This window comes from Macrotis lagotis, chromosome X, assembly GCF_037893015.1.
Source record: "Macrotis lagotis isolate mMagLag1 chromosome X, bilby.v1.9.chrom.fasta, whole genome shotgun sequence".
Classification (NCBI taxonomy): domain Eukaryota; kingdom Metazoa; phylum Chordata; class Mammalia; order Peramelemorphia; family Peramelidae; genus Macrotis; species Macrotis lagotis.
In genome coordinates this window covers 389855354-389865607 of record NC_133666.1, presented here as the reverse complement: position 1 = coordinate 389865607, position 10254 = coordinate 389855354, and positions in this window count along the sequence as shown.

The following is a 10254-nucleotide window of genomic DNA, read 5'->3' as shown; positions in this document are numbered from 1 at the left end:
ATCTTAGTTATAATTATAGTCAAAAAGTTACACTGATTATCTATAATCATTGAAAATGTCATCCACTCAGACATTCTTAAGATGATAAAACAGATAATTTACATTTATCTTCACACTTTATTATCCTCATTGTTCTTTCTTTATTGTGATATGTCTTTGATGAGTTATAAATCATAAGGGCATTCTGACCTTGAACTTTTACCATTCCAGTCTCAGCACACATCAAAGACCAATGAAATTATTAGCCTAAAATCTTTAATTTAAAGGCAACAGGAATAAAATACAGACTTATGAAAAAATTTCAGAGAAAAGCAACTTGTAAAGAATTAGAGTGAAATGATTTGATAATGAGAAAGAGCTCAAATGATATTTTACCTGATTAAATTTCTAATGTGTTGCTCTTTTCCTTAAATGCCATTAGGTGGAAAATGTTTCACCTACATCACTGAGAAAGATAAATAGAATGTATGATTTAACTCATTTGTTAGATTTTTAAATGACTATTTGTTAATAATGATTATTTTTCTATATAAAGATTTTTATTCCTAAGTGGATTCTATTGTACCTCTAACTGTTCATTATATTAAAATTAAATTTGAGAGAAGTTCAAATTGTACCACTGCTGAGCCAAATGACTGAATCCACAATGGATTATTAGGTGTATAAAGACCTTGAATTTCATGGTTTAAGACTGCTTTTGTTTGCTTATAAAATACAAGATTAATTTGTGTGCATTTCCTATATATTTTTGGATTCCTTTCCCTGGCTACCAAATAAATACAAAATGTTTTAATCCTATTATATATAATTATTATGTCACCATGTGGCTACAATGATTATTTTAAACTATTTTTCAAAGAGTTCTATTTATGGATCATTCTACTTAACCCAAGATGGAGGGAGGAGAAACAAACAAGTCAATAATTTATTTTCACTTGATCTAACATAATAAATTTTGCCTTAAATATAACAACTTAATTTAGTATTATTTTCATCTTTTTTGTTCTTAGTCCTATTTCTTTCACTACAGTTATTTTAAACCAATTGTCAAAATCATGATGTTTTGTATTGTTTGTTTTTATTATAAATGTCTAAGTAGGCATAGAATTTTTTTCCTAGTCACTTGTCAGTCAAAGATAAAAATAGTAAGAATATTCAGAAAATTACTGGAGACTCTCATCAATGTGATACAAGTACAAGCTTATAATTCTGGGTGACTTTAATACTAGAGTAGGCTCAGATTTCCAGAAATATGAGTCCTTGGAAGAAATGGAATTCGAAAAAACAACAGCAATGGTCACTTACTATTGAAGATTTGAGCATCTCAAGGTCTCATCATAAACACTGCCTTCTATTTGCCTAAATACAAAAACAAGATGTGAAAATGATGAAGGCAATGTGTGGTGAAAGTACAGTACTGATCATAGACTTGTTTTCTCTAAGCTAAATATTTTCATTCAACCAAAGTTGCAAGTCTAAGGGAAGAAGAGGTAATGTCAAGAGATTAGAGTGATTCTCTGAGCAGGAACATTTTGTTGCTAACTTAGAAGAAAAGTTGAGTGACAGAAACAATTGGCTACAGTGTAGTCAAAAATGAGTGGGAAATGTTAGAGATTTCATATATAGCACTGCATTTGCTCATCTGGGTCAGAACACCCAAAAATATAAAGTCTGATTTTATGATAATGGAGGGGAAATACAGAATCTGCTAAATGAAAAACGAGAAGGAAGCATTTAATTCCATAATAAGTAAAGTACAAGAGATATGCAAGACACTTGGCTCAGTCAGAAAATAACCCAAATTAAGTTTTATGTGAATAACAATAATCCAAAGTGTTTTTATGATTCCTTGAAGGCTATTTATGTGTCAAAGGCCTATGGTGCATCTCAACCACACAGTAATGTTGTAGCCACATTGATAGGAGATAGTAGCCAAGATCCTAGAGAAATGGGCAGGACTCTTCTATAGTCATCTCAACAGACCATCATTTAATAAATACTGAAATCACTGACCATTTGCCTCAGATTGAATTCAATCACTCTCTAGTTGATCCAGATGAAAAAGAGGTTTTAAATGCCACATTGTTATGTGACAAAGCACCTGGTGTTGATTCTATTCCATCTGAAATTTACAAGGTCCATTGCTCATGCAAAAGTTGACTGAAATTTTCTAGATTATATGGCATTAGTTTATCTTCCAGTTCAAGGATGTCTCCAATGTACATCTCTATAAAGGTAAAGGAAGTAGATTGTCCTGTGATAATCACAGAAGTATTTCTCTTGGTGGTGAATGCTATAGTTTCTTGGAGTTACATGTGAGAATTAAGAGATCAAAATCAACATCAAAATTGAATAGCAGACTTTTGGCCTAGATGGCAGAGAGAATTCAGGGACTGTGCTAAGATCTCCTGGTTTTCCCCTTAAAAATAAAATGAAAGAAACCTCTTAACAAAATTTCGATTGACAAGACCCAGAAAGAGAAGCTAGGAGAGGAATACCTACTAAAAGGTCTGTCTCAAGAGACCATGGGCAAACTGGGAGCTGAGAGCAGAGAGCCAGCAGGAGGCATGATGAAGCCAGAGGATCAATCTTAGCTGAGCAGACATTGGTGAGTGGCAAGTCTGAGGAACAACTTCAGCCAGGGAATCTTTGGCTGGGGGAGCAGAGTTCTGGTGAGTCCCAGCCTGGCTGGAGGGTGAATTCCAGCACAGAGTTGCAGGTCATGGCTGGACATCAACTTTTAGCTAAATACTATTCCCAGAAGAAAGAATAACTGCCCCTCCCTGCCCCCATCCCCTCAGGCTCAGTTGTGGACCTGAGAGCTCCCTCTGCTAAATGGAAGATTAACTACCTGCCCCAGGGCCCAACCCACATTGTTCAAGGACAATTCAGATCCTGCTGCTGCCCCTCATTGCCTCCAGACCTAGGGAGAGGGTCTCAAACACACCAGAGAATGCAACCAGCACCACCTACTGACCAGCCCACTTGGAGTTATTAAGCCAAGTGGGCAAAGCCTCTAGGGTTTTCAAAAGCAAACCTTTGAGATCGAGCCCCTCCCCAAACACAAAATACTAATAAAATGAAGAAAGGCAAGGGGAAAGTGGGGCCCATTGAGAATTACTTTGAAAGCACAGAACCTAACCCAGAGAGATCTAAAACACCCAAGGAGACTATGAATCGGTCTCCAGCCCAGAAAGAATTTCTTGAAGAAATCAGGAAGGAGTTTAAAAATCAATTGGAAAAATTAGGAAAAGAAACTCAAGAGAAAATTAACATGTTGCAAGAGACAATTAACATCTCCCAACAAGAAAACAAATACTTACAAAATACCACTGGGCAAATACAAAATGATACTAATTTTCACAGATCCTCAATTGGGGAAAATGCAAAAAAAATTATAAATCTTTGAAATCTTCAATTGGGCAAATGCAAAAAAGAAAAAGAATTCTCTCAAAACTTAACTTGAAACAAGGATGCCCACTGTCACCACTACTAGTCAATATGGTATAAGAAATGTTAGTTTCAGCAATAAGAGAAGAAAAAGAAATTGAAGGAATTAGAATTGGGAAGGAAGAGACAAAACTCTCACGCTTTGCAGATGACATGTTGGTATACCTAGAGGATCCCAAAAAATAATCTTAAAAAACCTACTAGAAATAATTAGCAACTTTAGTAAAATCACAGGATTTACAACAAACCCTCATAAATCCTCACCATTTCTATATATGACTAGCAAGATGAAACAGAAAGAGCTAGAAAGAGAAATTCCATTCAAAGTTACTTCAGACAATAAAAAACACCTGGGAGTCTACCTGCCAAGGCAGACTCAGAAACTTTTTTGAAAACAATTACAAAACACTTGTCACACAAATGAAATCATATTTAAATAACTGAACAAATATCAAATGCTCATGGATAAGTCAAGCTAATATAATAAAATGGTAATTTTGTCAAAATTAAGCTACTTGTTTAGTGCCCTACCAATCAAAATTTCAAAAAAATTACTCTAATGAGTTAGAAAAGGTTGTAAGTAAATTCATATGGAAAAATAAAAAAAATCAAAGCTTTTCAGTGAAAAAAGTTTAAAAGAAAGCTCTATAAGACCTAAAATTATATTACAAAGCATCAGTCATCAAAACTGTCAGGTATTGGCTAAGAAATAGAGTGGTAGATCAGTGGAATAGATTAGGTGTAATAGCAAGAAATTATTATAGTAATCTGCTGTTTGATAAACTGGGATAAAATAGTCTCTCTTCAATAAAAACTGTTGAGAAAATTAGAAGTTAATATTGCAGATACTTGGATTAGACCAACCCCTCACACCATATACTAAGATAACCTCCAAATGGATACAGGAGTTAGAATTTAAAAAAATTATAATACAACAAACTGGGAGATCAAAGAATAGTTTACCTGTTAGATCTAAGGGAAGCAATTTATGACAAAGGAAGAGATGGAGAGCATCACTAAAAACAAACTGGATGATTTTTATTACATTAAATTTAAAAGCTTTTGCTCAGACAAAATCACTGCGACCAAGATCAAAAGAAATGTAGTAAATTGGGAAACAATTTTTATAACCAGTACTTCTGACAAATGACTCATTTCTAAAATATACAGAGAACTGAGTCAAATTTTCAAAACACCTATGCCATTCCCCAATTGACCAGTGGTCAGAGGATATGCAAAGAGAATTTCAAATGAAAGCTTTTTGGGGGTACCACCTCACACCTGGTCAATATGACCAGAAAGGACAATGATCACTGTTGGAAGGGATATGGGAAATCTAGGGCACTATTATATTGTTTGTGTAGCTGTGAACTCATCCAACCTTTCTGGAGAGCAATTTGGAGTTATGCCCATAGGGCAACAAAAATGTACATACCCTTTGATCCAGAAATACCACTACTGGATCTACACCCTGAAGAGATTTTGAAAAAGGGTAAAAACTTCACTTGTACAAAAATATCCATAGCAGCCCTGTTTGTGGTGTCAAAAATTTGGAAATCAAGTGAATGTCTTTCAACTGGGGAATGGTTTAACAAACTGTGATACATGTATATGATGGAATACTATTGTTCTATTAGAAACCAACTGGGATGGGAATTCATGGAACCCTGGAAGGATTTGCATGAACTGATTCAGAGTGAGATGAGCAGAACCAGAATAACACTGTACACTCTAAAAGTAACATGGGGTTGATCCACCTTAATGTATTTGCTCATTCTATCAGTGCAAAAATCAGGCACAGTCTTGGGGTATCTGCAATGGAGAATACCATCTGTAACCAGAGGAAACAATTGTGGAGTTTGAACAAAGACCAAAGCCTATTATCTTTCTTTTTTTTAAAAAAAAAAAGTTATCCTTTTACGTAATTTGCTAGCTCACACTTTATTTTTCTTCCTTAGGATATGATTTCGCTCTCAGTACATTCAATTTAGATCAATGTATACCATAGAAACAATGTAAAGACTGGCAAATTTCCTTCTGTGGGGGGTGGGGGGAGGGAAGCAAGATTAGAGTTAAAATTGCAAAATTCAAAATAAATAAAATTTTCTTTTATAAAAAAATCTTTCTCTCTTAGTCATTGTTTGAAAGAGTCTTGTCAGAATCCTGCTAAATTGGCTAATACTTAGCCTGAGAGATGGTCATCTTCATGAGTCAGTGGTGTTTCAGGTACAGTTGATATGATGTAGGTTGTCTAATATAGAAAGTGCCTGGAACAGAAAAGCCTATGGTGCATCTCAACCACACAGTACTGTTGTAGCCACATTGATAAGAGATAGTAGCCAAGATCCTAGAGAAATTGGCAGGTCTCTTCTATAGTCATCTCAACAGACCATCTTTTAATAAATACTGAAATCACTGACCATTTGCCTCAGATTGAATTCAATCCCTCTCTAGTTGATGATCCAGATGAAAAAGAGGTTTTAAATGCCACATTGTTATGTGACAAAGCACCTGGTGTTGATTCTATTCCATCTGAAATTTACAAGGTCCATTGCTCATGCAAAAGTTGACTGAAATTTTCTAGATTATATGGCATTAGTTTATCTTCCAGTTCAAGGATGTCTCCAATGTACATCTCTATAAAGGTAAAGGAAGTAGATTGTCCTGTGATAATCACAGAAGTATTTCTCTTGGTGGTGAATGCTATAGTTTCTTGGAGTTACATGTGAGAATTAGGAGATCAAAATCAACATCAAAATTGAATAGCAGACTTTTGGCCTAGATGGCAGAGAGAATTCAGGGACTGTGCTAAGATCTCCTGGTTTCCCCCTTAAAAATAACATGAAAGAAACCTCTTAACAGAATTTCGATTGACAAGACCCAGAAAGAGAAGCTAGGAGAGGAATACCTACTAAAAGGTCTGTCTCAAGAGACCATGGGCAAACTGGGAGTTGAGAGCAGAGAGCCAGCAGAATAGGCCATATAAAGTAACTACAGTCAACATTAAATACATGACAATCTACCTCTCTAAGCTAACATACTCCCAGAAACCATGTGAACACGATTACAAAGTACTTCACACACAAATAAAATCAGTTAAAGCAATTGGAAAAATGTCAATGGCTCATGGTTAGGTTGAGCTAATGTAATAGAAATGTGTCTAATTATGGCAACATTGGTTTTATTAGTCCAAATTCTTTTTAATTTAATATGGTCAAAATCATCCATTTAGTAATTTATGATGTACTCTATTTCTTGCATGGTCATAAATTTCCCCTCTTTCTATAGATCTGACAGAAAACAGAAAGTTGGAAAACAATTTTTACAACTAGGGTTCTGAAAAAGGTCTCATTTCTGAAATATATAGAGAATAGCATCAAATTTATAACACAAGTCATTCCCCAATTGATAACTTGCCAAAGGATATGTAAAGGCATTTTTCAAATAAAGAAATAATAGCTATATGTAATCATATGAAAAAATGCTCTAAATCATTACAGATTGAGAAATGCAAATTAAAACATCTATGAGGTTCCACCTCACAATCTATCTGATTGGCTAAAGTGACTAAAATGAACTAACCCAACCATTCTGGAGAGCAACATGGAACTATGCTCAAAAAGCAGTAAAACTAGGCCTATATCTAGAAAATTGGGAAAAGTTTCTACATGTTCAAAAATATTCTTAGAGTTCTTTTGGACAATGAATTGGAAATCAAGGGGACTGCACATCAATTGGGCAATGGCTGACAAGTTATGGTATATGAATGTTATAGAATACCATCATTCTATAAATTGTGGGGCTTTAGAGAAGCATAGAATGAATTACAAAATGCTGAGTGAAGGGAGCAGAACAAGAGAACTCTGTACACATTATCAACAACATTGTGGGCTTCCAAGGTGGAGACAAGATGGCAGGGTGAAGCTAACATGCTCCTAGAGCTTTTCCCTAACAAAGATAAATGAAGCTTCTATTCTGACATTCAAGCTACAGATTCCACCAAAAAAAAAAAAAAGAAAAGATTAAAGGAAGTTTTCAACTGTAGACATTGTGCAGGATCTTCAGTGAAATTTTTTCTCTTTGGGGGAAATGAAGGAGGTAAACCTAGGAGGCAATAGAGCCAAGAAAGTCAGCTGGAGGCTTTTAATGACAATGCAATCCAGGCCCTGCTACCTTAACAGCAGCAGAGGTCCTGGCACAATGATAGCAAGCCAGAAGAGAAGATCCCAACCACAAACAAAATCTGAACCTTGGGAATATGGGGCAAAAGACTGGACTAGGTCTGGAACAAACTACTGCTAAATCAGAACATGGACATAAAGGAGGAAACAAACTACTGAAAAGATAGGGCCTGAACTGCATAGACAACATTGTGGTCCAAGACAAGGCAGAGATCAGACATCAGATGCAGGAAGCTATAAGGGAAAACTGTCCAAATGTATCAGAACAAGAAAATAATATAACTAATGAAAGAATACACAGAACTCCTCCAGCAAAAGATCCTATGATTCAAACTCCAAGGGTAGTTTTAGTGAAATTCCAGAACCCTCAAATAAGGGAGAGAATATTGCAAGCAGCAAAAAAACAATTCAAATACAGAGAAAACACAATGAGACTTACACAGGATCTATTAGCCTCAACATTAATGAATAGGAAAACCTGGAATACCATATACCAGAGAGTAAAGGACCTGGGATTACAAAATCCACAATGTGCTATCCTGCAAAATTCAGCATATAACATTAGTGGGAAAAAATGGATGTGTCAACAAAATAGAAGACTTCCAGAATTTCCTGATACAAAGACCAGAACTGAAGCGAGAATTCAATCACCAGATACACCACACAAAAATTGAATTAAAAGGTAAATGAAAAAGAGGAAGAAGAAAACAAGGCAAAGCAAAACAAATGCTGGTCAAGAGCATCAAATTCTAAAAGGGAAGATGTGACACTTCTAATTCTTGAGAACTTTACTTCCCTTAGGATAATTAACAGGTCAAATAAAATATAAGAGAATGGACTTAAAAGATATGAGTATAGTTGGATCTTATCTCTCCATTGAAGAGGTACAGTGACATCATTATGTGTGAGACAAAATGCCTTGAAGAAAAATAGAGGTATTAAATTTATGCTTCAGTGTCTCATTATCCTTTGACCTGCTTTAATTCCATTTCGTCTGATGAGGGCATCATAAACTGCTGGATCAGTGTCTCTGTAACTTACAATCATTTGTAAAGTTCTCAGGTGAGACCTCCAGAACCTCCAAGTATTTAGAGATCTTTAAGATTGTTGCAGTTAATTAGATCCAGGTTTGACCTAAATTGTGCTTCACTTAAAAGGGGGTTAATTAGGTTGGGTGGGGAGGGAGGAGTAAAATGCAGAGAGAAAATACCCTTGTTTTATTTAACAAGGGGTTAAGTAATCTGGGTGGGGAGATGGGGAGGGTGCTGTGAAGTATGAGAGAGAAGGGGGGGGCACAGATAGTTCAAGAAATGATATTTCTTTGTATGATACTTTGGCTCATGAGAAGGATTGTGTGTACTTGAAAGATATTTGAAAATGGGGTAAGGGAAAAATGATTATAATTATAATTTGATGAAATTTGAAACAATGCTGCTTGACAAGCAATCAAGAAAAACATCTGTGATGATACCTTGATAGCAATATGAGCTTATCAAGCAATCAGATAAGCAAACTTTGATTGATGATACCTGAGTAATAGTACCAGAGAGATAAATAACATCAAGGGAAGAAGCACAAAGATTTATACTTTTAGAGGGAAAGAAGGGAGAATGTGAATGCTTAGTAAATTCTATTCATTAGATTAAGCCCAGAGAGGGATTAAGATACATGCCACTTGGGTTTTAAAATCTACCCTTATCTACAGGGGAAAGAGTACTGAAAAAGGAAAGATAGGAGAGAAGAGACTGATAAAAGGGAAGGCAAAGGAATAAGTGAAAATAAACTGAAAGTTACATTTTTAAAAGAAAATTTAAAAGGGGGGAAAGGTAGTAAAATTTTGTTGAGGAGGAATAAGAAAAAAGGATAGAGAAAAATATAAGTGGAGAAAGAAGCATGGAGGGAAACAGAATTAATAATCATGATTGTGAATGGGATGAACTATCCCATGAAACAGAATTGAATAGTAAAATAGATTAAAAATCAGAATCCTACAATACATTATTTACAAGAAACTCTTTCAAAGCAGAGAGAAACAGACAGGGTAAAGAGAAAAGGTTGGAACAAAATATATAATGCCTCAGCTGAAGTAAAAAAAAAAATCAGGGGTAGTAATGCTCATCTCAGATAAAGTAAAAGCAAAAATCAATGTCATTAAAAGAGATAAGGAAGGAAATGACATCTTCTTAAAAGGCACCATTGGTAATGAAGCTATATCAATACAAAACATGTATACACCTAATGGCATAGCATACAAATTCCTAGAGAGGAAGCTGAGTGAATTACAAGGAGACATAGACAGCAAAACTTTAAAAGAAACTTTAATGAACAAAACTTTAATAGGCTTAATCTCCCTCTCTCAGAACTACCTAAATCTAAACAAGAAAAAAATGAACAAGAAGAAAGTTAAAGAGGTGAATGAAATCTTAGAAAACAGATGTGACAGACCTCTGGAGAAAAGTTAATGGGATAGAAAAGAATATAACTTTTTTCTCAGCAGTAAATGGCACCTATCCCAAAACTGATCATGTGTTAGGGACCAAAAACCTTATAATAAAATGTAGAAAGGCAGAAAAAATAAGCACACACACCTCTCATACCAAGATGTAATAAAAATTTCATGTAA